This window comes from Maniola jurtina, chromosome 8 (genome assembly GCF_905333055.1).
Source record: "Maniola jurtina chromosome 8, ilManJurt1.1, whole genome shotgun sequence".
NCBI lineage: Eukaryota > Metazoa > Arthropoda > Insecta > Lepidoptera > Nymphalidae > Maniola > Maniola jurtina.
Window position 1 is genome coordinate 13,576,017 of NC_060036.1, and position 26,700 is coordinate 13,602,716.

Here is a 26,700-nt window from a genome sequence, read left to right on the forward strand (position 1 = left end):
AATTTTCCTGATAGGAATACAAGTTTGAAGCGCGTACGAGTGACTTATATTTAGAATTTTCGTATCTTTATAGAGGTAATTCTTTATTCCTTCTTTATTTGCATTCATGTCTTACATCATAAATAAAAAATATCATAATATTACAACATGAAGCCCCGTTGGGGCGTTGCAAAGTAAAACATATGTAAATAATCAAAGGTAATATTACAATTCTTATGAAATATGAAATATGAATAGCAAAAATTATAAATTAATTATATGGTCATTAAATAAAAATAAAATAAAAAGGTCACATATAAATAAAGATTATGGGAGTTTTCAAATTATGTCCTATTATAACTAATCAGACTTTTAAAAAAAAGTACTTACAAATAAAAAGTGGTTAACAAAGTTATTACAATCTTCTTATATCGTATTATCATATTATTGAGGTATATTCATTCAATAGTTCATGCACGCTGTAGTAACATTTTTGGATTAGCCATTTTTTTAGTTTTGTTTAAATATTGTTTCTTTTGTTTCATCTATTATTATTGCTATACAGGTTATTTAAATCAGTAAATATTTAAAAAAAGGGCCTTTGTTGCAGTTTAAGTTTAAGTTTAAATAAGTACTGTACAGGTTTACCTTAGTGCTACCTAAGTAAATAATTAATTAGATAGATAATAACTTTAAATTATTACAGTTAAGATTATTTACATATGAAGTTTTAGTTTTATTTTTTTATATTCTGCGTGCTCATCGACATAGGCATCCCCTTTTCGATATACTATTCAATATACAATAGAATAGAATAGACTAGACTAGAATAGAATATGATATAATAATTCAAGTAAACTTGTACAAATGCTTTTGAATCGTCAAAATAATTTACCATGCATTACAATATGATGTTTGACTAGATTGTTATAATATTAGGGCGTACTTTTGGCATACAAGATGAATAATTTCACGTAAGGTTTCTATTTAAAGATAAAGCTGATTTTTTTTGTTGATACAAGGGTTTTTAACAGAATTACAAAAAGGTAATAAAAAACAAAATGTGTTTACATTCCTTTTGATTCAATTGCGTTAAGCGAATTTATTTTTACGTTATAGGTATGTACCTATTGGGTACTAGGGAGTAATAACTTGCTTGGACGGAATGTAACAGAGTGATCCGATTTGGTTTATCCCCGAGAAAAGTAATGTAATAGTAGTAGACTCGTATACACATTGACCTCTGAAAGCATTTTAGCTATTTTTTGTCCATCCAAACAGAGAACCGTTTTGTATACATGTACAAGTCGATTAGATTGAACTAGAACGAAGGTAAAAGGATTGTACATTTTATTTTAATAAAATAGACACAGACAGACTAGTAACGATGAAAGTAATATTTCTCTTCAGAGTTAGAACTATTGCCTGTAGTTTGTTCAATTCAAAAGTTTTGTTGCATTTGTTGGGTACCTGCTTCAAAAACAAATAATAATTACGGATTGTGGTGTGTATAATATGATAAGGAAGCTTTATTTAGTTTGTAAAGTCATAGTATATCATTAATAATTCAAATTAGAATAATATTAAAAAAAAATAACTATGATTTATGTTGGTAGTTAATACCTAATATTACAAATTTGGGTAAAAGCTTCACATTTGCGTTGTCTAAATTAATTAAAGGTTTTTTGAGAACTTTTCCTATCAGCCGATAGATGGCGTTAGTTGAATATTACTTCACGCTAAAATGTAAGCCCATAGGAGCCATATATTGAGATAATCATATTTGTGTTTCGAGCAACAATAGCAGCAGTATAAGAGTAGTGAAATAGTGTATTTATTAGCAATAAAGGTGTAAATCAAAAGTGCAGTGACGTTTAAATTGTGTGCCCTATAGAATAACAACAGTGAGTAACAAATGCTTTAAACATTATGGTGCCGAAACCCGGGAATAAACTGTAAGTAATAGAACTTAAGTTAATATCAGTGAAAAAAAGACTTAGTGCAAATCGTGTTGAAAAAAGACTTAGTAAAAATCGTGTTAAAAAAGACTTAGAAAAATTACGTCTGTGAAATAACTTAGAAAAATTACATCTGTGAAATAACTTAGAAAAATTACGTCTGTGAAATAACTTAGAAAAATAACGCCTGTGAAATAACTTAGAAAAATAACGTCTGTGAATTAACTTAGAAAATTTCGTCTGTGAAAAAACTTAGAAAAATTTCGTATGTGAAAAAACTTAAACTAAATTTCGCTTCAAAAGGACTTAGAAAAAAATTGGTTGTGTAAAGACATATAAAAATTTCGATTTAAATTAACTTTGAACATTTACTTGTGAATAAACTTAGAGAACTTTTTAATCATTTGTGGACTTAGTCTCTGAACATAATAGTGACTTCGTTTTTAGAACTTAAATGAACTTTGAAGCTAATAACTGGATGATTTTGTAATGCTTGCACTATCAAGTTTTAAGTATTTTGGACATTTTTAAATTATTTCTGTGATACAACTGGACTTTATTTTTTGTTGAACATTAGTATTGTGTTAACTTAGTGCTTCAAAAAATTACAAATAAAAATGAATCCGCTAATACTTGTTCAAGAAGATCGTTTTGAAAACTTAGTCAAGGCTGATAAAAATTACAAAAAGACACCTAAAGAGAGACTAACTAAGGGTTATACTGAATCTAGATTAGAGTCCTTAGAAACATTGTGGAGCGAATTTAAGTTGGATCATCGACAAATAGTGGCGCAGGCTACTAAAGACACAAGAAAAGATTTAGCATATTTTACAGAAGATTTATATGAGCAATTTGAAGAACTTTACACTAACTACAAATCAATGTTAAAAAATAAACTCGAGCAATTTAAGCCTACAAAACACACTGAAACTGTTTCAATATCTAACTCTGGATCATGTTCAGCGCGTGATGAAGTACATTTACCTTTGATCAAACTACCCTCATTTAGTGGAAAATATAATGAATGGCAATCTTTTCATGATTTATTTGATAGTTTAATTCACAACAACAGCAAGTTAAAGAGTGTTCAAAAACTTCATTACTTGAAGAGTTGCTTAAGTGGAGAACCTGAAGTTTTATTGCGCGACTTAACTATTACTGATGCAAACTATGAGGAGGCGTGGTTGCTATTAAAAAGGCGATACGACAACAAGAGATTTAATTGCAACGCTGTTCTTAAATCATTATTTTCCATTAAACAAACGAGCCATGAGTCGGCTAGTGCACTTAAACTTATTCTTGATACAACATTGAGCTGTCTGAAACAATTGAAGAACTTGGGTATTGAAGTCACATCTTGGGATTCAATTTTGATATACTTAGTGGTTTCTAAATTAGATGTTGAATCTCATAAGCAGTGGGAAATCCAAATGAGCCATTTAGCACCTGAAGAAATGCCCACGTGGAGTCAACTTGCTGAGTTTTTAGAAGCTAGATTCCGAGCGCTAGAAATGATTGATACTAATAAGGCCAAACATCCAGTTCAGAGTAACCAAGCATCAAAACCCAAATCATTTCATACCACACTTGACAATCAGAATAAGAAAGAGCCAGTTTGTGCACTATGCGAAGAAAATCATCACCTTTACGCTTGTAAGAAATTTGGTGTGCAACAACCGAAGGAAAGACAAGACTTCGTACAAGCCAAGGGACTTTGTTTTAACTGCTTAGCTCCATTTCATTCAGTGAAAAATTGTAGGCTGGCAAAATCTTGTCAAAAATGCGGGCGAAAACACCACACATTATTGCACTTCAACAAAGAAGCCAGAGACCAAGAAGGCTTTCTGAGTACTACTGAGAACTTACACCTTGACACTAACAATTCTGAGAAACATGCGCAATCATCAACTTCGTTGGGAACTGAGACGAGAATCATATCTAACTTTGCAAAAGAGAAACTACAACCTAACGAAGTCCTACTGGCCACCGCGCTTGTTAAAACTAGAGCAAAGAACGGCTGTGAGCACCACATTAGAGCTCTTTTAGATCAGGGCTCACAGGCGTCATTCATCACGGAAGCTACAATTCAACTGCTTGGACTTAAGCGCTCACCGGTCAATGCGTGGGTGTCAGGTCTAGGGCCTGGTGGAACGAGAGTTAAGTACATGGTTTCTCTCCATGTCGAATCACGCCAGAACCCAGAAAAATCAATCCAAGTAGATGCATATGTGCTGAGATCATTTTCGTGGGTACTTCCGTCGAGTAATCTTACATCACCTGACTGTCTAGAATTTGGAGATTTAGTTCTAGCTGATCCAGGCTACGCAACTTCAGGTAAAATTGATCTTTTGCTTGGAGCTGAAGTGTACAGTAAGATATTAACTGAGGGCATGATCAAACATCCAAAAGGTAACTTAATTGCACAAAACACCATTTTTGGATGGATAGTAACCGGAGAAGTATCGAATGATACAAATTCACACAGTAAAAGAGTAGTTAACATGCACCTCAAAATAAGAGTAGAAAACAAACGTAAACAGTTTCCGAAGATTGAGACAGAGCTTATAGATAGTTACCACAAGAATCTAACTAGAGAAGAAATTAAATCACAAAACTTACCAACGACTATGAGTGCTAACGATGGGCGGTACGTTGTGCTGCCGTTAGAGAAAGAATCACCTGATTGTGAAGAAAAACAGTTCAAGGCTTTAAAGAGATCTCATTCTATAGAAATTAAACTAAAGAAAAATTCTAATTACTATGAAGAAGATCCGAAAATTCAGGAAGAAGATATCACTTTAAATTCAAATATAGAACTCATAGAAAAGAATAAAGAGACAAAAGATTCTGCAGCAGATATTGTCCATCAACACGCTGAAATAAGGGAAGACAAAATGTACGATCAAGTGAAAGTACATGAAAAAGATACAAAATATCAGCGTATATTCTGGAGACATAATTCTTTTCAGCCAGTGCAGCACTATAAATTACTAACTTCAAAATTTGCAACAGTTTGTGAACCTTATCTAGATAAAAAGTATTCGGAACAAATAATTAAAGACGAAGAACATAATTTTGCAATCGCTGTAGAAAAGGGTTTGGAAATGAAATTTAACGTTGACAACCTTGTGGCTACTCATGGATCTAAAGGAGAAGCTGTAGAAGGAGTTATTTACATAGAAATGAGTAAGCTATTAAGAGTATTAGAAAATCACTTCCAAAGGTTACATGCAGTAAATTTAGAATGGGATGACACAATAATAACGAAAGAGCAAGTAAGAATGAAGATTTTTAAGATTCTGAGAAAAATTCAACTGATAGATAGTTTTAGCCGAGAAGTGCATGCTTCAAACGATACATCTAAATCAGCTCATGCCACTGGAGACCAAATTCACATGAGTCCGATTCCCGCCCACATAAAGGTTACATCAATACAAAAGAAAGTAACTACTGTAAGATTAAAACTTTGTGATAGATTTCTGGTTGCAAAATTGATATACGAGTTGGTCCGAATTTCAAACGTATTCAAATGTTATGATCTTCACGTTTGGAGTGACTCGGCTGTGATATTGACATGGCTGAGGGGTTTGCCAAATTATTGCTCGAATTTCATAAACAACCGAGTCTCTGAAATCATCAACATAATCGAATACAAACAACGAACGAAAGATCATATAATTTATCCTAACAAACCAGACGTCTCCACACACAAGGCAGAGAAAACATTCAAGAATTTAGCTGAAGCTGAAACGAAAAAAGAAAAGAGAAATAAACTAAAAGTTCCTATAACTATTGATGAAATGAAGATTTCGCTACCAAATCACTTGAAAGAGTCGGAAGAAAAAGAAGTTTACGAAGGCTTGAATAAGATCCTAAAACGAGGATATGTACGAAAGAAAAGCACAATCTACCCTCGTCACTCTTTCATAGATGAAAAAGCACTTTTGAGAGCTACTAAATCAATAACATTCCTAAAGGTACGCTACGACAAGAGACCTCTTATCAAGTTGATAGTAGAGGATACTCATGAGAAAACATTGCATAGCAAACCTCAAATGATACTGAATCTGTTACATGAGAAATATTGGTTTATAGAACACAAAGATTCATCAGGGAAGCTGAAGAAAAGAATACTATCACTAGCATACAATGATATAAAATTTATTGTAAAAAATAAAATAAAAAATGTACAATTGTTTAAAAATTCAGAGTTTAATCAAATCAGAATTGTTTTGCCATGTTATCTAAATTACTTCAAAATGTTATGTATATTGAAGTTGTCATGATGGGCGGCTTCCACTCTATCAAAAACATTTCTAGTATCAAAGTGATATGTATCCTTATAGTTGTCATGATGGGCGGCAGCCACCTCATCAATAACATTGTTAGTTGAGTTGTATTTTATCATAACATTTTACGAGATTAATCTAAATCTGTGTTCAATCTCTTTGTTTTTGATTATTAGCTTTAATTAGTTGTAATTTTCAACACATTGTTTGTTATCAAGTTAATTTTAATTAGTCATTTAACTTATGCTTTGTTTGCAACGTCACAATGTTCTGAGTTGTCAAATCAATTTACGTTATTTAATTGTTCAGTTCACTTATATCTGGTTGTATTTTACTTTGCAGACAATGTTAAACTTAATTGATTTTATGTCGTTTCTCAATCTAAATACGTCATTCATTGTGTACTTACTAACTAACAACATCACCTTGTTTTTAGTATCAATTTCAGTGTCATTATAGTGCTAAGCGAACTTAGATAATATGATAGATTTCACTTGTCTTAATTGTTAAATCACCTTAGTTGAGTAGACAACTTAACATTTAAATTGTCAATACATTTGCTTTGAGTCGTAAATTTCACTTAAATGTTAATTGATTATTTAAAGGACAAGTCCTTGATGGGCGGTATGTCTAAATTAATTAAAGGTTTTTTGAGAACTTTTCCTATCAGCCGATAGATGGCGTTAGTTGAATATTACTTCACGCTAAAATGTAAGCCCATAGGAGCCATATATTGAGATAATCATATTTGTGTTTCGAGCAACAATAGCAGCAGTATAAGAGTAGTGAAATAGTGTATTTATTAGCAATAAAGGTGTAAATCAAAAGTGCAGTGATGTTTAAATTGTGTGCCCTATAGAATAACAACAGTGAGTAACAAATGCTTTAAACATGCGTTGAACAAAGAAATATTCTTGTCCGGATAGCTAAGTGAGTATTATTAACTTGAGAAATTCTCATTTAAAAGATTACAATAAGAGGGTAGACAAATGCAACATTTTTATGCTCTCAGCTGCAATTCTGTGCTATAATCAGGACAGGCCGAAAATAATAAAGAGTGACAGTAAGAGTATATTGTGCGAATAGGAATATTAGATAGCATACAGTGGCAGTAGATGAATTCCCTGCGCGAATGGACAGATGAATGAGTTAAAAAGAAAGTCTTGGTTTTGGCAGTGGCATGCATCAGTGTCGCTCATAATCCATGACTCTCTGTTTATCATTTTTAATTAGACTAATAATTATTTGAGATAGCGTAATTAATATTTGCATATATGGAATATGAAATACCAATTATTATTATTGTTTGATACTAGAGTAATTCATGAATTAAAATAGTTTGTGGGTTATAAGATTATATTTGGTGACCAACCCTCGTAATTAATAATGCAGTGAACTAGTGAAATCATTAATATAACTGCAGTTAAGATATTGATTAGTTTAAAAAGTGATAGTTTTAGTATGATAATAATTATTTAAAGTTAACTTTGATAGCACCAGCTTTACAATCAAATGATCCGTTTATAATAATAAAGCATTGATAGTTAAAATAAAATGGATAAGATCAAATATGATTCTTATGAGATCAAATACCTTGTATTATGGTGAACTAGGCACCGGTGATCCCTTGCGTGGATGCGCGGTAGATAAAGATAGTGAGGTGATGCATACATGGATGAATAGTGTCGGAGCACTGTGTGGGTGCACGATGCTATGGCATTGAGTATGTGTTCAGAATTTAGTAAAGAATTTTGAGATTTAGTAAAGAGGTATGATCTGATTTTAATCGTGACTGCTAATGCATTGCTTCTTTAAAGAATATTCATGGAGTATTAAAAACCGTGTTGGCAAGGCTACCTTGTGTATTATGTTGAGTAATCTATTTAAAATTAAGTATGTATAGCAACATAATTGATACAGCGAGCCGTGATAAAATTTTGGAAGATTAATTAGTTGGAATATTGCACCATGGATATAAGATATCACACTGGGATACGAAGCTTGAACTTTGATAAAATATTCGAAAGATAATTGGGAATATTGTACCATGAATATAAAATATCACATTGGAATACGATGCTTAAACTTGAAGGCGAACTTGGTACGCTTAAGTGAGTGAAATGCTCTTTAAGTGCAAGTGGTCTTCAAGTGATCTTCTACGATGCTTGACCTTGATGGCGAACTTGGTACGCTTAAGTGAGTGAAATGCTCTTTAAGTGCAAGTAGTCTTCAAGTGGTCTTCTATAATGCTTAGAACTTGATGGCGAACTTGGTACGCTTAAGTGAGCGAAATGCTCTTTAAGTGCAAGTGGTCTTCAAGTGGTCTTCTATGATGCTTGGAACTTGAAGGTGAACTTGGTACACTTAAGTGAGCGAAATGTTCTTTAAGTGCAAGTGATCTTCAAGTGGTCTTCACCAACTTGGTATGCTTAAGTGAGCGAAATGTTCTTTAAGTGCAAGTGGTCTTGACCAACTTGCTGCATTTAAGTGAGCGAAACGCTCTTTAAGTGCAGTTGGTTTTCAACTACGACAAATCTGGTCCCCTAAGTGTGGCAAAGTCCCTTTAGATGCGGTTGTTTTGTTCTTTAAATTGAAAGCTGTTGTTGTGATGAGTGATAACGAATGGACAATATTCCTGGATCTTACGAGTACATAGTGGAGGTGTCTTGTTAAGTTGCAAGCTGTCGTATGATTGTGAAGTGATAAGTGACAATGAATGGGCAATATTCCTTAGGAAGTTAGGAAGGATCCTTACAAGTAGGTAATGTGAATCAGGTGTTAACGGTTGTTTATTTTGCAGTAATTTTATCCCGACTCGTGGGGTGCCCGGGGCGGGCACCATGCAGCATGGCCGTGTTGGCAACACCTCGTTCTCACGTTCGGTGTTGCTTGGTGTTGGTGGTTATGCTGTGGTCGTGACGTCAGAGCCCCCTCCATCGAGACGAAAAAGATGGCGCTAGGGCGAGGACGTGGCGTGGAACGACAAGCTTCAGTTGCTGTTTGCGCTCCGACCGATTTACATTGCATTATACGGGTTGATTTTACTATCTGAGAGTTTAATTGTTAACACTAGTAACCGTAAGTTACTTTAACTTAACTTTAACCACTGGTCAAAGAGTCAAATTTTTGTGATATAATACACGCGCTCCGTTTATATTTTGGGCCAAAGCTCAAAGCTCACTCAGTCCATTCACAGTTTTGCGTGGAGTTTCCTTTCGGGCCAACCGAACTGAGATATACTAGATAAGATAGCATGCTAAGCTCAGTGACCCGAAATGCTCATACAAACTGAGAGAATTAATTATCTTGGAACTGACTGACGACTTTGATATTATATTCACGGTATTTCTACTTCGTCTTACGAATTATAAAAATCTTAGGCATGGAACTTTTTTTTTTTTTTTTTTTTTTTTATTCACTATAGGTAAGCGCTTGACCACAATCACACCTGATGGAAAGTGATGATGTGATCTAAGATGGGACGCGTTTACCTAGAAGTCTACTAGGAACTTTCTAAATCTTAAAATTAAGCACCGAGGGCTCTAAATGCGGCTCTGAAAAGAAGCCCTTACTAACTCAGCCGGGTTTTGTAGTCACACTTAAAGAGAAGTGTATTCGGAGCATGCTCTATACAAATGTAATTTGATTGTCATTTAAATATAAAGAATTTGATTCATTTTAATATTCAAATAAAGGCAAACTACGTTTGTATAAAGCGCGCTCGGAAGCTCTTAAAGTGAACTATTCTACAGTTTACGTACAAATGTACTTCAATTTTAAAATAAATCGGTTCAGATAGAACTCTTCTCAAGTTTCTATAGATGAAAAGCTATGACATTTCTTACCTAAATATTTGTGGTTATAATCTTTAGCAACTTACTCCGCCGCAGGAAAAAAGTTGTTTATACAATAAGAGGCCCCTAAAACATATTTCATTAAGGGACAGAGCCGTAATTCAAATTGGATCATCAGACGAGAAATTGCCTTAATTTAAGGAAAATATACTCCCTGGGGGATGTTTTACAAAACGGCTTCTGTTTTTAGCGTTCTGTACGCGAAATTAAAATACGGAAAACTTATGGATTAACTTTGGTGTCAGTCTGTCATGGAAAGAAACGTTTAAATCTGACACTTAGCTCAGTTAAAAATATAATAAATAAATATAATATAAATACTTTTATATTATTTTAATATAAATATAAATACTTTTTTAGATAAATTTTTCCATCTTTCTCGTTTTTTTTTTCAAAAAAAAATTCTAATTCAAAATATTTTTATTCAATCAAACTTTACAAGTGCTTTTGAATCGTCAAAATAATCTACCACTGGTTCGGAATGCCGTTCCTACCGAGAAGAACCAGCAAAAAACTCGGCAGTTGCTCTTTTCAAGTAAGTTTGGTCTAAGTCCACCACAAAAAGTTGTATTTGTTACGGAACACTGATTGTGCAAGAACAACTAGCTCTTGTCCGGGTTTGTGTTAAGGAAAATGTACTCGAAATTGGAAAAGGAGGGCTGGTATTATGAAGTTCACAATTTATGGAACCAATTTGCGGATTGCACCTGCTGCTGGCTTGCGCTGTAGAAGTCTTGATATGATTGTTACGCCCGTACAATACTAATAACATTCTAAGTACTTAATACTAGAGGCCATCTTAAACTTTTTGTTTAATCTATCTATACTTCTAGTTATAATAAAACTTTATCTGGGGGATTTCTGTTTATGTATATTTTGAAAATTTTAATCAAGCGAAGCCGGGGCAGATCAACTAGTTAAGCAAATAAAATTGTTTTACAATGAAAGGCTGAAAACATCTTTTTTTTAAAGAATATTAGCCATGCTAATCATGACTAGTACTCCCCTTTCCCCTCCAATTAACCATAAAGCTTGTGCCAGGAGTGGGTACGACAGTAGTGCAACGGGTGAGGTTTGTTAATTATTCTTAAGTTAGCCCTCGACTGCAATCTCACCTGGTGGTAAGTGATGATGCACTCTAAGATGGAAGCGGGCTAGCCTGGAAGGGGTATGGCAGTTTTTTATTAAACCCATACCATTACATTATGGGTTTGGTGTAGCCCACGTGGTTGAAGCCGCGGGCATAAGCTAGTAACAACGAAGTTTAGTATTTGTTAATTAACCCAGATCAAACAACGGTTCTGTACGACAGGTTAATACGACCACAATTTAGCTCATTATTGCATCGATATAATACCTGTCTACATGGTTGTAATCCATGTTGGAATCTAACTGCAATTCAGTCGAGTAATGAGTAGATTACCTATCTCATTGATTTTCTGTAATACATACACGATTAGCAGCTTTAATGGTAACCTGCAAAATGTTGGAAAAATACCCGAGTACGGAACCCTCAGTGCGCGAGTCTGACTCGCACTTGGCTGGTTTCTTATCGATCGCCACTGTAGATCGATGCGAGCGAGCTATGGTTGTATGTAAGGTTAAGAAGTCAGCCTCCTGTTCGGGGGTTCGATCCCGGGCACGCACTTCTAACTTTTAGGAGTTATATGCGATATCACTTGGTGTAACGGTGAAGGGAAACATCATGAGGAATTCATCATACCTCAGAGTTGAGCATACGTGGTAGACTATGGCAAACCCTTCTCATTCAGAAAGGAGACTCAGTAGTGAGCCGGCATTGGGTTATAATATTAGTGTGAAGTGTGATTATTCCTAAAATAATACTAATATCTACTGTATATATATGTACCGCATTGATACTACTAGACATCATATTGTGTAATGAAATATATTATTCAGAAGCTGCCTACCAATAACACCCAACGGCTTAAATTATTCAAAAGCATGTGTCTATTACGTTCGAATCCACTATTCGGATGGTATAATAACGTTCTGATGGTTCTGATGGAACCACATGGCAAAAGGAACCCTAATTATTTTAGAAATAAGAACTATTATAGTGTATATTCAAAGTGAATGCCAATTTCGGGTTCGTAAATAAGTAATACCTATAATTAAAGCTTCATCAAAAGGTATTTGTGTAGGCGGTATAGTAATCAGTATTACAAATTAAGCCCCGAGGCTCAGAATACCTATAGGCATCTGCCTAATTAATTAAAGGTAGACAGACATGCACGGTATAATCAACTTGTAAACGGTAAAAGTTTACTTAGGTAATAAAAAAAATTAAATAAGTCGCGATTAAAAAAATTACAAAACTGTTCTGGCATATTAATTTTTTTATAATTTGAAAGTGATGTAGGATTTTAACAAGACCAAATACATCCAAATCTGTTCAGGCATTTAGAAGTTATGATGGAATAAAAAAAAACTCACATACATACATGAACCATGAATACATATCATGCCCAGCCAAAACACAAACTAAGTACGAGAAAAAGGTAAAAAATTGTCATATTTGAAAATGGCGCCATGCAGCCGCCATATTGAATAGTTTTCAAAAAAATTATAGTCCGGGTCAATCGGGATAATGTAAGGACTAAGTGTAATGTAAGGTGCAAGGTGTCTCTAATGACCTTAGGTTACAACAGACTGACAAGCACTGACGCAATGAGGTCATTTTACGTCCCTTCTTCACTGCCAGTTTGCAATTAACTGACCAAATTACTAGTTGACTCTACTTACCTCTTTATTAGAGGGTCAAGGCTTTCTAACTCCTTTGCATTATCTAGCACAATTACACTTAGTCTGCAATTTATAAACTTAGTCACAGACTAGGTCAGATTTTAAATTAGTCTAGTTATTCTAGGCATTCCGAACCGGTGGTAAATAAATTATTTTGACGATTCAAAAGCACTTGTAAAAGTCTACTTGAATAAAAATCTATTCTATTCTATTCTATTGAAGTTTTAGTTGCTCTAGTAGTCTCTTTCATATGATATCCCACTTGGTTTAAAAAAATTCAAAATTCAAAATGTTTTAATTCAATTAAACTTTTACAAGTGCTTTTGAATCGTCAAAAAAATCTACCACTGGTTCGGAATGCCGTTCCTACCGAGAAGAACTAGCAAGAAACTCGGCGGTTGCTCTTTTCAAGTACATATTCAATTTACAATAATATGCCATACTGTATACAAGCAATTGCAGCGCCGTGTATTGCTGGAGAGAGTCAAATCCAAGCTTTTTTGTCATTTCAATCTTCGATTGTATAATAAGCTTTTTTCAAGAGCATACTTTTAATAGATTTTTTAAACTTGTGTAAAGGCAAGTCTAAAATTAAATGTGGAATTTTATTATAAAATATGGTATATTAATTTTACTTTGGAAGTTGAAAATACTAATATTACTTGTTGTGATGTAACCACAAAAGTACGGTTCTCGGATTTTCCAGCTTACATGTGCTATAAGACCTACTTACCTGCCAAACTTCATGATTCTAGGTCAACGGGAAGTATCCTATAGGTTTCTTGACAGACAAGACAACGAAATAATCCTATAAGGGTAAAGTAAAGTAAAAAGTAAAATATTCTTTATTGTACACCAACAAGACAGTAATATATAAATAACATTGTAGATTTATGTACAAAAGGCGGCCTTATCGCTAAAATAGCGATCTCTTCCAGGCAACCTTTCTTCCAAGGGTTCCTTTTTTCCTTTTGAGGTATGGAACCACACTAGATTTCTAGACCTACCAATTTAGTTGAGTTTTACCGCAGATGTACAAGAGAAATAGGCACCATCATGCTATTTTAGGAGTAACCTAAAATATTTTTCCTTTCATGAATATTATGAAAGCCGTCGCTAGGTGTACAATGCTTTAAAAGTGCTAACCGGAGTGCGTACGTGCTTCCGCATACGTATACCTCGGCTGTATCAATATCGTTTTATTGAATCACCAAAAGCTCTAGGCCTTTATGAAAATGTTGAAAACGGAAGCAACGCTTCCAGGGGTTTTATCATCATCATCATCATCATTATCAACCGATAGACATCCACAGCCGGACATAAAAGGTCTTTTTTTATTCAGTTATAAAATAACCCTTCACTGCAATCTCACTTGGTGGTAAGTGATGATGTAATCGGACGTCTTACCCACCGGGCTATCATGCCTATCTATCGTGATCAAATCTTAAAACTTTTCACGAATACTTTTTACTTTTGAGCTTTTTTTCATGAACACTTTCTATCTTTATATTTTATTCTATCTTTTTATTTATTTATTTATTTATCTTTGGTATTCTACTTCCTTTACAACCTCTCGCACTGCCAAGGGTCACTGGTAGAGATCTCTTATAGAAAAAAGTGCTTCCCTGTCCACTTTTTCTTTCTTTTTCTCTTCGCAAATGCTTTGTCAATTCCTTGCCTTGTTAACTGGAGTATAAGTAATTTACGTACGGGGGATCCTACTAATTACTCCTTGATTCTCATTATCTCCGAAGATTTAATGAACATTTGGATAAATACGACGACAAAGACTAAAGTCGCTATTGTTGGCAATTTTTCTTTGTACTTATGCGTTAATTTTTGATTTGAGCCACTCTTGTCTCTACTCTCTATGTGAAAATGCTTTTTTTAAATACTTTTTTTTCAATTAACAGTGGTAATTTTCTTTTGTTATGCCTGGTTTACATGGTGCTAGCAAGCTTGCCTGGGCAGTAGCTGCAGTGCATGCTGCACTGTTTGGACTGGTCTGGTCCGGCCTGGTGGGAGACTTCGGCCGTGGCTAGTTACCGGAAAAGCCGTTTTGCCAAGCGATTAAGCATTCCGGTACGATGCCGTGTAGAAACCAAAGGGGTGTGGATTTATTTATACAAACTGTCATACCCCTTCCAGGTTAGCCCGCTTCCATCTTGGACTGCAACATCACTTACCACCAGGTGAGATTGCAGTCAAAGGCTAACTCGTATCTGTATAAAAAACATGACAGCAGTTCGCCCGTCACTCGTAACGGTCGGACGCGTTCGGCAGGTAGCTCGCCAGTGGCGAGAAGATCCTATGGGCATACAACTCACATGAGATTAGGCAGCTACTCTCTCGTGAACACAGCTAAGCCGAGCCGCGCTACTGGCGTACGAGTACATAATCCAAGCAGCTGTCTACTGTCCCGTCAGTAGCTCGCACTGTGTAAATTAGTCCTTAACGGTATTTGGACTGAATTTCTGAACATCTGGATAAGCAAGACGACAAAGATAAGGGCCGCTATTGTTAGCAATCATTCTTTGTACTTATGCGTTAATTTTTTATTAAAGCCGCTTTTCGTCCCTTAGCTATGTAAAAATGCTGCTTTAATCTTCCTTTTTCAATTAACTTTTGTCTTTCACTTTTCTCAATTGTCTCCATTAAAGGTCACATTTAAAATTCTTTTTTAAATACGCTGAAATTAATTTGAATAGCTCTAGCCTGTTTTCTGGGTTATATCCGTAAGGTTAAGTGAGTGTTAAAAAGTTTAACTAAAAACCCTGACTGCGGTTTGCACTGCATCTTTTCCAGCCCGCGCATTAAAGCGCTTAAAATTCGCCATTTAGATTTTTTAAGGTTCAGTACCTCAAAAGGAAAAACGGAACCTTGATAGGGTCACTTTGTTGTCTGTCTGTCGTGTCTGTGAAGAAAATCTATAGGGTACTTCCCGTTGACCTAGAATTATGTTTGGCGGGTAGTTAAGTCTTATAGCCAAGTAATATTAGGAAAAAAACCGAAAAACGTGAATTTGCGGTTACACCACAGTATGTATTCGGGTTTTAGTGCTGTTTAACTTTAGTTGCAGGATAATTAGTGCTTGTAGTGCTACATAATATGTAGAATTAATAATGCACATTCTAGAATAAGCTGAGCTTAACATAGTTAACGGAGATACTTTGCGAGTTAACGCTTTGTATGTGCAGGAATTCCTGGAGGGCCAAAGCTTTCAAAGCTTCCATAGCGTGAATATATGCAAAATGTGTGAAATGCAGATATTAATGTACCTATAACTGGCTGTACGCGACAGGTCTAGAATCTAGATGGCAATCGAGTTGGGGACTAGCTAGCATAGCATGTATTTCATACTAGTGTTTGTCTGATTAAAAACTCAAGAGCATAGTCAAGGATTGGTATATTGTAGATAGCGGCTATTTACCACTAAGGGCCTTTTCAGTGTGACGCGGATGACCGACGCGGACGTCCGCGACGGACGGTAAAATGTATGAAACCTTAACAGCGCGTTCAGAGCGACGCGGAGCTGTCCGCGTCGCGGAGCTGTCCGCGTCGCGAGAGCTAGAGGTTTCATACATTTTACCGTCCGTCGCGGACGTCCGCATCGCACTGAAAAGGCCCTAATAATTAGGGTTTCGTTAACAAGTGTAAATTAAAAATTTATAACACCCCCGACAAGAGAAGGGTACAGTAACTAGAAAAGAGCTGAAAACTTTCAAAGGGCTGAACCAATTTTCTTGGATTATAGCTAAGAACACTCTCGATCAAGCCACATTTCAAATAAAAAAAAACTAAATTAAAATCGGTTCATTAGCTTAGGAGCTACGATGCCACAAACAGATACACAGATACACACGTCAAACTTATAGCACCCCTCTTTTTGGGTCGGTGGTTAAAAACATCAAATTAATCATGGTATGTACCAATTATCTACAATACACAATGTCTAACCACTTAGCCATTACGGCTATTGAAGAAGCATCATCCATTTGGCGCATAAATGGCATAGCGAAATGTCGATTGTATTCGACTGAGTGTGCAGGAAGCTACCTTATTCGTCTATCCTTTGCGAACGCCCGTGGTGAATTTAGATTGTATTCAATGGACACTGAATAGCAATAATAGCTTTGAAGGTGCCAGAGTTGCATTGTTCCACATTTAGCGTTCATTTGATTGGCGAATGCGGTATTATGAGCTACTAGCCTAAGTCCACGGCTTCATGGACTACGCATTTAACCCCTTAGGGAATCGAATTTATAACAAGTGTAAATTAAAAATTTATAACACCCCCGACGATCCAAAGTATTTGAGTTTTCCAAAACATCATTTTCAAATAAATAATTATGTATTTAAGCAACGTCCATCTTGACAGCTTGACATTTGTCAATTGACATTTGAATATTATGAACCTAAGGGTTATCTAACCTTCTTTTCTACAAGAAAACTAGAAAAGAGCTGATAACTTTTAAACGGCTGAACCAATTTTTTTGGATTATAGCTAGGAACACTCTCGATCAAGCCACCTTTCAAACAAAAAAAAGTAAATTTAAATCGGTTCATTCGTTTAGGCGCTACGATGCCACAGACAGATACACAGATACACAGACACACAGATACACAGATACACACGTCAAACTTATAACACCCCTCTTTTTGGGTCGGGGGTTAAAAATCAGTTCTTAGCGGATGACAAGGCCATGATAGCTATCTGCATGCCAAACAGCCCGATCCGTCCAGTAGCTTGAGCTGTGCGTCCATAAACCAATCAGTCAGTCAGTCAGTCACCTTTTCTTCTATATATTTTGAATATAGAATAAAAAGCTGATTGACTGACTGATTGACTGATATATCAATCCACAGCTCAAACTACTGAACGGATCAGGCTGAAAGGCATGCAGATAAGTAGCTATTATGAAGTAGACATACGCTAAGAAAGGATTTTTGAAAATTCAACCCTTTTAGGGGTAAAATAGAAGTTTGTTTGTGTAGTCCATGCGGACGACATCGCGGGTATAAGTTAGTTGTTTAAATCATTGTAAATCGAATCTTTAAAAAGAGCAACCGCTGAGTTTCTCGCTGATCCTTCTCGATTGGAAAGGTATTCCAAACCAGTTATATATCTATACTAATATTATAAAGAGGAAACCTTTGTATTTTTGTATGTTTGTATTGAATAGGCTCAAAAACTACTGGACCGATTTCAAAATTTCTTTTACCATTACTTAGAGGGATTCTTCCGAATCCGTATAGGCTATATTTTATCCCGGAAAATAGATAGGATTTTTCGTGGTAGTGTCCACCCGTGCGAAGCCGGGGCGGGTCGCTAGTGCATTTATATTTTATTATAACATGGCAATTTAAAAATACTCTTATAAAGTTTATTTCAATAAAAAATCTTATATCCAGGGACGGACATAGGCTATTTCTATCCCGGAAAATCAAAGAGCTCCCACGGGATTCCCAAAAACCTATCCGCTTAACCGATTTGTATGAAATTTTGTACCGAGGTAGCTTGCGTCCCTGTAATTGACATAGGCAACTTTTTATCCCGGAAAATCAAACAGTTCCCACGGGATCTTTAAAAACCTAAATCTACGCGGGCGAAGTCGCGGGCATCCTTTAGTTTCTAATATAATGCTGGACGTTCAGAAGATGAATGTAAATGTGATTTCAGCCATCGTTTTCAAGTCTTTAACTTCGTGTAATGGCACTTAATGAACGTTTGTACTACGTTCAGTTGTTTACGTACATTAACAATTCAGATTTAATGCGAATGGCAATAAAAGCTCTGTTTTAATGGGAGTTGCTTGCGAATGTTTAAATTAAATAAACTCTATTGTCTGCAATGATAATCACCATTATCATCATCTGTCGACGGCTCACTACTGAGAATGGGTCTTCTTTCAGAATGAGAAAGATTTAGGTCATAGTCCACCACGCCAGCTAAGTTCGGTTTGGTAGACACCTCCGAGAACAATATCACAGGTATGCAGATTTCCTCACGTCGTTGTTTTCCTTCACCGTTGAATCAAAGTGATATTTAATGGTTTAAAATGGTTCCGTTTTTCCTTTGAGGTACGGGACCCTAAAAAACTAACTATAAAGTAAAATTTTCACATTTTAAAAAATTGCCACATATTAAAAGTTTTTTTTTCCAAAAACAAATCATAATCAGTGTCACTTGAGGTGATCTAAGGATTCTAAGGATATAAACATCAAAAACACCAAACATCTGGGTCTGTTCAGGTATTTAGAAGTTAAGGAGGAATAAGGACTCTAACATGCATGAACCCTGAAAACATACCCCTTTTTGGGCAGTGGTTTCAAAATTAGGGGCCCGTAAGCGGCGTATTATTCCACGCAATAAACCCCTAACCAATTTATCCGATCCCGTCCAATTCCCGACACGTAAATAAATCCTCCCATGGATACATCATTTCCATCTCTACGCAATGTTTGCGTGATGGAGTGCCAGAGTGAGCAGGCCTTCTCACTATATTTGTTAGAATATTTTGCGGGGTGCGTTGACCGTCCCTATAAAAAACGGGTTAAGTTCGAGTCAGTCTCGCACACGAAGGGTTCTATACCATCGTACGCACATAACACTTTTTATTTTATCACACTTCACACTAATATTAAAAAGGCGAAAGTTTGTGTGTATGTTTGTTACTCCTTCACGCAAAAACCACTGGACGGATTTGGCTTTCGGAATGGAGATAGATAATATCCTGGATTAGCACATAGGCTACTTTTCATCCCGGAAAACCAAAGAGTTCCCACGGGATTTCGAAAATCCTAAATCCACGCGGACGAAGTCGCGGACGTAAGCTGGTTTTTAATATTCATGGCGGCAATTTTGAAATTCTTAGTATTTGTTGTTATAGCGGCAATACACATTCTGTGAAAATTTCAAGTCTCTACATTTTACGGTTCACGAGATACTGCCCGCTGACAGACACACGGACAGAAGGATGGACAGCGGAGGGTATAATATACATATAATAGCTTTAGTTTAGCTCGTAGCTTTAGTTTTAAATCTACGTAATTAATTATCACCACTATATCATCTTTCAAATCTAACAAATCAAACAAACAAAATGTACTTATCTATATACATATAATAAAATTGTAGAAAAGTGGTGTCTGTACAATGGAAATATATAAAAAAAAAGTAGCAGGGGTTGTTATTATATCGATGCCGAACCCGAAATTGTAATTAATTTTTTTTTTGTCTGTTTGTCTGTGTGTTTGTGCACGCTAATCTCAGAAACGGCTTATTCGATTTAGATACGGTTTTCACTAATATATTGTAGTAAGCTTCACTTAGGATTTAGTGTTTATTTCATGTCAATCGGTTCATAAATAAAAAAGTTATGTCAATTTAAAGAATCACGGCGCCTCGCGCCTGAGCGTCCGTGGCTATATAAAGCGCGAAAAGTCACTATTCCACGCGAACGAAGTCGCGGGCACAGCTAGTTACGAAATAAATTGAAAATTGGTTCGGTTAGGGAATATTTTAGAGTTTGGTGCACAGATTATTTATTCTTTACTAGCTGATGCCGCGACTTCGTCCGCGTGGATTTACGTTCTTCAAAATCCCATGGGAACTCTTTGATTTTCCGGGATAAAAAGTAGCATATGTTGTTAATCCAGGGTATAATCTATGTCCATTCCCAGCCAAATCCTTCCAGTAGTTTATGCGTGAAGGAGTAACAAACATACACACAAACTTTCGCCTTTATAATATTAGTGTGATTATATTCTCAAAGAGAAGGACCTCATAATATAATTAACGTGTTATTTTTCGGCATGATTATGTTAATGTATTCAAATTGCGATTTATTTATAGGTGTTGCGTAGGTAAATGTTTCTGAACACGTGTGCAATCGTTTATTAAATTACCCGATTTAATAAATTTATTATTCGCAGGAGCCACCATTGCGGACGTATTTATTACGAAAAAGTATTGGGATCGGTAATCCATACTAATATTATAAATGCGAAAGTGTGTCGGTCTGTCTGTCTGTCTGTCTGTCTGTCTGCTACGTTTTCACGGCCCAACCGCTGAACCGATTTGAATGAAATTTGGTATAGACATGGGATACATCCCGGGGAAGGACATAGGCTACTTTTTATCTCGGAAAATCAAAGAGTTCCCACGGGATTTTAAAAAACCGAAATCCACGCGGGCGAAGCCGCGGGCATCCTCTAGTTATGAATAAATGATTTTGGATTTTCATTTTGAAATAAAGTCCCATTGTCACCCTTCGGATACGGAACCCTAAAAAATGTTGTAGCTTTTTACGAAGCATACAAGTTTTAGAAAAAATTACCTATACTTTCGGCCGTAGGTAAAAGTACCTAGTTACTAAAACGGTTTTCGAGAAACGAAAATTAAGTACCGGCAATTTTGCACCCAATACTCATTCTTTTAGCACAGACTTGTTTTTTTTGCTTCAAAGCTTGCTACATTTTTCCGGTTGAGAGGATTGCAGTCGTTTTCCAAACACCCCGTATATTACAGGTAGAGCGCCGACCGACTAAGTTGAATCTATGCGAGATGTTGTTCCGCGTTGTTTCGGTTATTTCCCTGTTGCGTCGAGCATGCCATTAATTATTACGGCTTTACCACCTGCGCTTATAATGACTTAGTGTTTAACAGGGCTCTCTCCGTCACTCGTTTCATACAATCGTAGTTCCAATTTCATTTGAATATTAAGCAACCAAAGTCCATGAAATTTTGCAGACATATTCTAAAAACTAATATCTGTGTCTGTGGTGTTTTAGATTTTTCTAAAAATATGTAGTTTTAAAATTACAGGGGCTCAAAGATTTGTATGTGAATTTTTAAGACCACGTAATTTTGAAACCGAATATTTTAACAGAAATCTGGAAAACCACAGACATAGATATTAGTTTGTAGAATATGTCTGTAAAATTTCATGGACTTTGGTTGTTTAATATTCAAATGAAATTGGAACTACGAATGTATGAAACGAGTGACGGAGAGAGCCCTCTTAAACACTCTGCATAGGTATGCCAGTTTATAACGTGGCCAATATGTGTAAGAAAATTACTATCTAAGTTATTTTTTATTTTAAACTTAAACACTAACTAAAGTAGCGGCAATCCTGTGCCGAAAGTTTACCTATATTAGATTAATTTTATTAGCCTAAAATATGGTACATTTTTCGAGGCTTTTTCTATTTTGACAGGATTGCAGTCGTTTTCCAAACACCCCGTATATAACAGGTAGAGCGCCGACCGACTAAGTTGAATCTATGCGAGATGTTGTTCCGCTTTGTTTCGGTTATTTCCCTGTTGTGTCGAGCATGCCATTAATTATTACGGCTTTACATAATGACTTAGTGTTTAAACACTCCGCATAGGTATGCCAGTTTATAACGTGGCCAATATGTGTAAGAAAATTACTATCTAAGTTATTTTTTATTTTAAACTTAAACACTAACTAAAGTAGCGGCAATCCTGTGCCGAAAGTTTACCTATATTAGATTAATTTTATTAGCCTAAAATATGGTACATTTTTCGAGGCTTTTTCTATTTTGACAGGATTGCAGTCGTTTTCCAAACACCCCGTATATAACAGGTAGAGCGCCGACCGACTAAGTTGAATCTATGCGAGATGTTGTTCCGCTTTGTTTCGGTTATTTCCCTGTTGTGTCGAGCATGCCATTAATTATTACGGCTTTACCACCTGCGCTTATAATGACTTAGTGTTTAAACACTCCGCATAGGTATGCCAGTTTATAACGTGGCCAATATGTGTAAGAAAATTACTATCTAAGTTATTTTTTATTTTAAACTTAAACACTAAATAAAGTAGCGGCAATCCTGTGCCGAAAGTTTACCTATATTAGATTAATTTTATTAGCCTAAAACATGGTACATTTTCCGAGACTTTTTCTATTTTGAGAGGTTTGCAGTCGTTTTCCAAACACCCCGTATATAACAGGTAGAACGCCGACCAACTAAGTTGAATCTATGCGAGATGTTGTTCCGCTTTGTTTCGGTTATTTCCCTGTTGCGTCGAGCATGCCATTAATTATTACGGCTTTACCACCTGCGCTTATTCTAAACACTCTGCATATGCGGGTGTATTAGCTTGGCTGTAATATTAAATTAATTATTTTCAACTAGAAGGTTAATTCTGTAATTTGTTCAACAATAAGACAGTGGGGATGATGCCTATGTCAAAATTAAATTATTTCTTCATCATCAGCCTGTCGAAGTCCGATGTTGGCCATAGGCCTTCCCTATAGAGTGCCACCACACCCGGTCCTCAGCCTTCCTCATCCATGATCCAGTCACTTCCCGCCAGCGGCTTTCATTATATCGTCGGTCCATCGTGCTGGAGGGCGTCCCTCCAGCACGCTTGCTTAAAAACAGTCTCAACTCAAAGACTTTCCGGCTCCGATAATTTGTTACCGCCTTATCGGTCGATCAGTAATGTGATAGAAACTTAAATCAACGCGGAGAAAGTCGCGGGCATCATGTAGTACTTAATTACATAAGTAATTATGTACTGTACCGAGAGTCTCAAAGTTTCACAAAGTTAGTAGGTGCCTGTAAACTTTGTTATTAACGCAATCTATGCTCGCTCCGAAACTTGGGTATTGATTAAAAAGTTGATTGATCAGCAGCGTACCTTCGTACACGAGGAGTATCGGATATCAAGTAATGGATGAGTGCTCGCTTTCATAAATGCTATCTATTAAATTGTTCTCACTTCTCAGTGATTAAGAACTGAAGGCTGTTTTACGCTGGAGCTACAAGACGCGACAATGCGGTCTGCTACAAATGGAAACATTATTTTGTGGCCTTAAGCAGCATGGGGTTTTTGGCAAAATAGGTAAATTAATTTATTTCGTAAGATTTCTAAGAGAAAATATATTGATATTTCTTTTAGAAAATTCAAGCTTCCTAAAAAGTTTATCAAAATGTTGCAAAAAAAATATCACACACTTTAAGACCGAGTCAAAGAGTTCCCGTGGGATTTTTTAAAATCTATATCTACGCGGGCGAAGTCGCGGGCATCATTTAGTACAAAAATACAATAGAATAAAGAAAATACTGCATAAAGATAAACAAAGAACAATAATCGCAGCGCTATGGTAATTCAAATACGGTCAAACCCAAGAAAAATAATATGAAATTAAATTACATGTTACGGTAAAGTCCTTAGAAGTACTTTAACTCGATCCTTCTAATAAAACTGGTCAAGTGCGAGCCGATCTCGCACACGAAGGGTTCCGTACCCTCGTACAAGATATAGGTACCTAACACTTTTATGTAGAACACTGCAAATTAATGACGGACTGCGCCATCTATATTATGTGATTTAGTAAATTAATTTTCCCGTGAACACATTTTTTTTGTTGTAATGTAACCACAATTTAATGGTTTTCGGATGTTTTCCTCTACTTACGCTGTAAGACCTCTCTACCTGCCAAATTTTATGATGTTAAGTCACCCTATAGGTTTCTTGACAGACAGACAACAAAGTGATCCTATGGCGGTTCCTTTTTTCATTCAAAATCAAAAAATTCAATAACTTTTATTCAATTAGATTTTTACAAGTACTTTTGAATCGTCAAAAGCATCTACCACTGGTTCGGAATACCTTTCCTACCGAGAAGAACCAACAAGAAACTCGGCGGTTGCTCTTTTCAAAGATTTGATATAATATTATGCCATGTATAAAAGTAATTGAAGTCCCGTGCATTGCTGGAGCGAGCTGCAGGTCAAATCCACGCTCTTTTATCATTTACATGATCTTCGATTGTATAATATGTTTTTCTCAGGAGCATAGCTTTAATAGATTTTGAGGTACGGATCCCTATGAAGCGTATGCCCCGGGCCGACCCGGGACAGCGTACGGACCGACCGGGCACAGCTGAACAAACGCGCCCGGGTTACATTTACAATTTTAACATTAACCCCGGTCTAGTTACAAAAGGAATGGAATAATAAGAGACCTAAGATAACATAGGTAATAGGAAGAATCGTTGATAGCCTATGGTTAAGACGTCGTCGGACTCCTATTCGAGAGATCGGGGGTTCGATCCCGGGCACGCACTTCAAACTTTTAGTTATTTTTATTTTTAACCCCCGACCCAAAAAGAGGGGTGTTATAAGTTTGACGTGTGGCATCGTAGCTTCTAAACTAATGAACCGATTTTAATTTAGTTTTTTTGTTTGAAAGGTGGCTTGATCGAGAGTGTTCTTAGCTATAATCCAAGAAAACGATTCAGCCGTTTGAAAGTTATCAGCTCTTTTCTAGTTACTGTAACCTTCACTTGTCGGGGGTGTTATAAATTTTTAATTTACACTTGTTTTATTTATTACTAGCTGACGCCCGCGACTTCGCCCGCCTGGATATAGGTGTTTTAAAAATCCCGACGAAACTCATTATTTTTCAGGGATAAAAAGTAGCCTATCTGTTAATCCAGGGTATAATCTATCTCCATTGTGAATTTTAGCCAAATCTGTTCAGTAGTTTTGCGTGAAAGAGTAACAACATGCACAGACACACATACAGACAAACTTTCGCCTTTATTAGTGTGATAATATAGAACAACTAAAGCCGAGTCATACTAATTGCCATCTGTGTGGTGGACTATGGCTTAAATCCTTCTCATTCTGACAGGAGACCTGTGCACAGTGGGTGGTGATACGTTGGAATGATGATGATGATGATTTGAAAATGTAGAGACTCTTCTACATAGGGACAGACGGCGGGAGGCGACTTTGTTTTATACTACTACTAGCTGATGCCCGCGACTTCGTTCGCGTGGATTTTCCGGGATAAAAAGTAGCCTATGTGCTAATCCAGGGCATAATCTATCTCCATTCTAAATTTCAGCCCAATCCGCCCAGTAGTTTTTGAGTGAAGGAGTAACAAACATACACACACACACACATAAAAAACTTTCTCCTTTATAATATTAGTGTGATGTGACTATAATATAGTGTATACTACTATTATGTAGAGATGTGAAGAGGGTACAAGAGACCCTAGTTTGGGCGACAATTTGTAAATCTTTCATGCCACGCTCCAAGGGTCCAGAACTCTAATAAAACAAAGCAGTAAAACCCAAAAGTTACCAAACTTAAGTACTGTTTTAAGTGGATAGTTGCCACCAACAATTTAAGCTGGCCTTACACGGGCTGCTTGAAGCAGTCAAGACTGACTGCTTGAATAAGTCAGGAACAGTGAACTACGTAACAGGGTAGTGAAATACATACAAATGACAGAGACAAACATCTCAGTGAGAGTTAACCATTTAGAGTCACCAACCAATCACAAGCATGTTTCCAAAAACATTCGAAAATCAATTCGAAAACTTTTTCAAAAAAACATTCGAAATTCAATTAGAAAACATACCTAGTGTCCTTTGTGATTGGTCGGTGACTCAAAATGGTTAGCGTCCACTGAGATTTTTGTTAATGAGTTTAGCCAAGCCAAAATCATGTTCCACAAGATGTCCAAGATCCTCTGCAGCACCAAATTACAGCTTGAGCTGAGATGCCGCCTTGTAAAGTGCTATGTCTGGTCCACCCTCTTGTATGGTTGTGAAACTTGGGTTCTCAAAAAGGAAGCAACTGGTTAGTTGCTGTAGGCGGTTGCCTACAAGCTTTCGAAATGTGGATTTACAGGAAAATGCTCAAGATAACCTGGAACAGTTTTACACCGAACACCAAGGTACTGGAATTGGTCCACAAAGAGAGAGAACTCATGTCCACCATCATGCGAAGGAAGCTCGCTTTCTTTGGGCATTTACAGAGAGGAGGGCAATTCTCATTCCCAAGATTAGTTTTGGAAGGGAG

General features: G+C 36.2%; 1 protein-coding gene and 1 long non-coding RNA gene across 2 annotated transcripts in view; one reads left to right on the top strand and one right to left on the bottom strand.

Moving 5' to 3' along the window:
- Positions 1-26,700, bottom strand: part of LOC123867369 (centaurin-gamma-1A) — a 307,921-nt gene that overhangs the window by 233,935 nt on the left and 47,286 nt on the right. The window lies entirely within an intron of this gene.
- On the top strand, positions 1,940-26,470 carry LOC123867401. Its single transcript, XR_006796409.1, has 3 exons — positions 1,940-1,952; positions 4,827-4,833; positions 26,325-26,470. It is a non-coding gene; the product is annotated as an uncharacterized LOC123867401 (long non-coding RNA).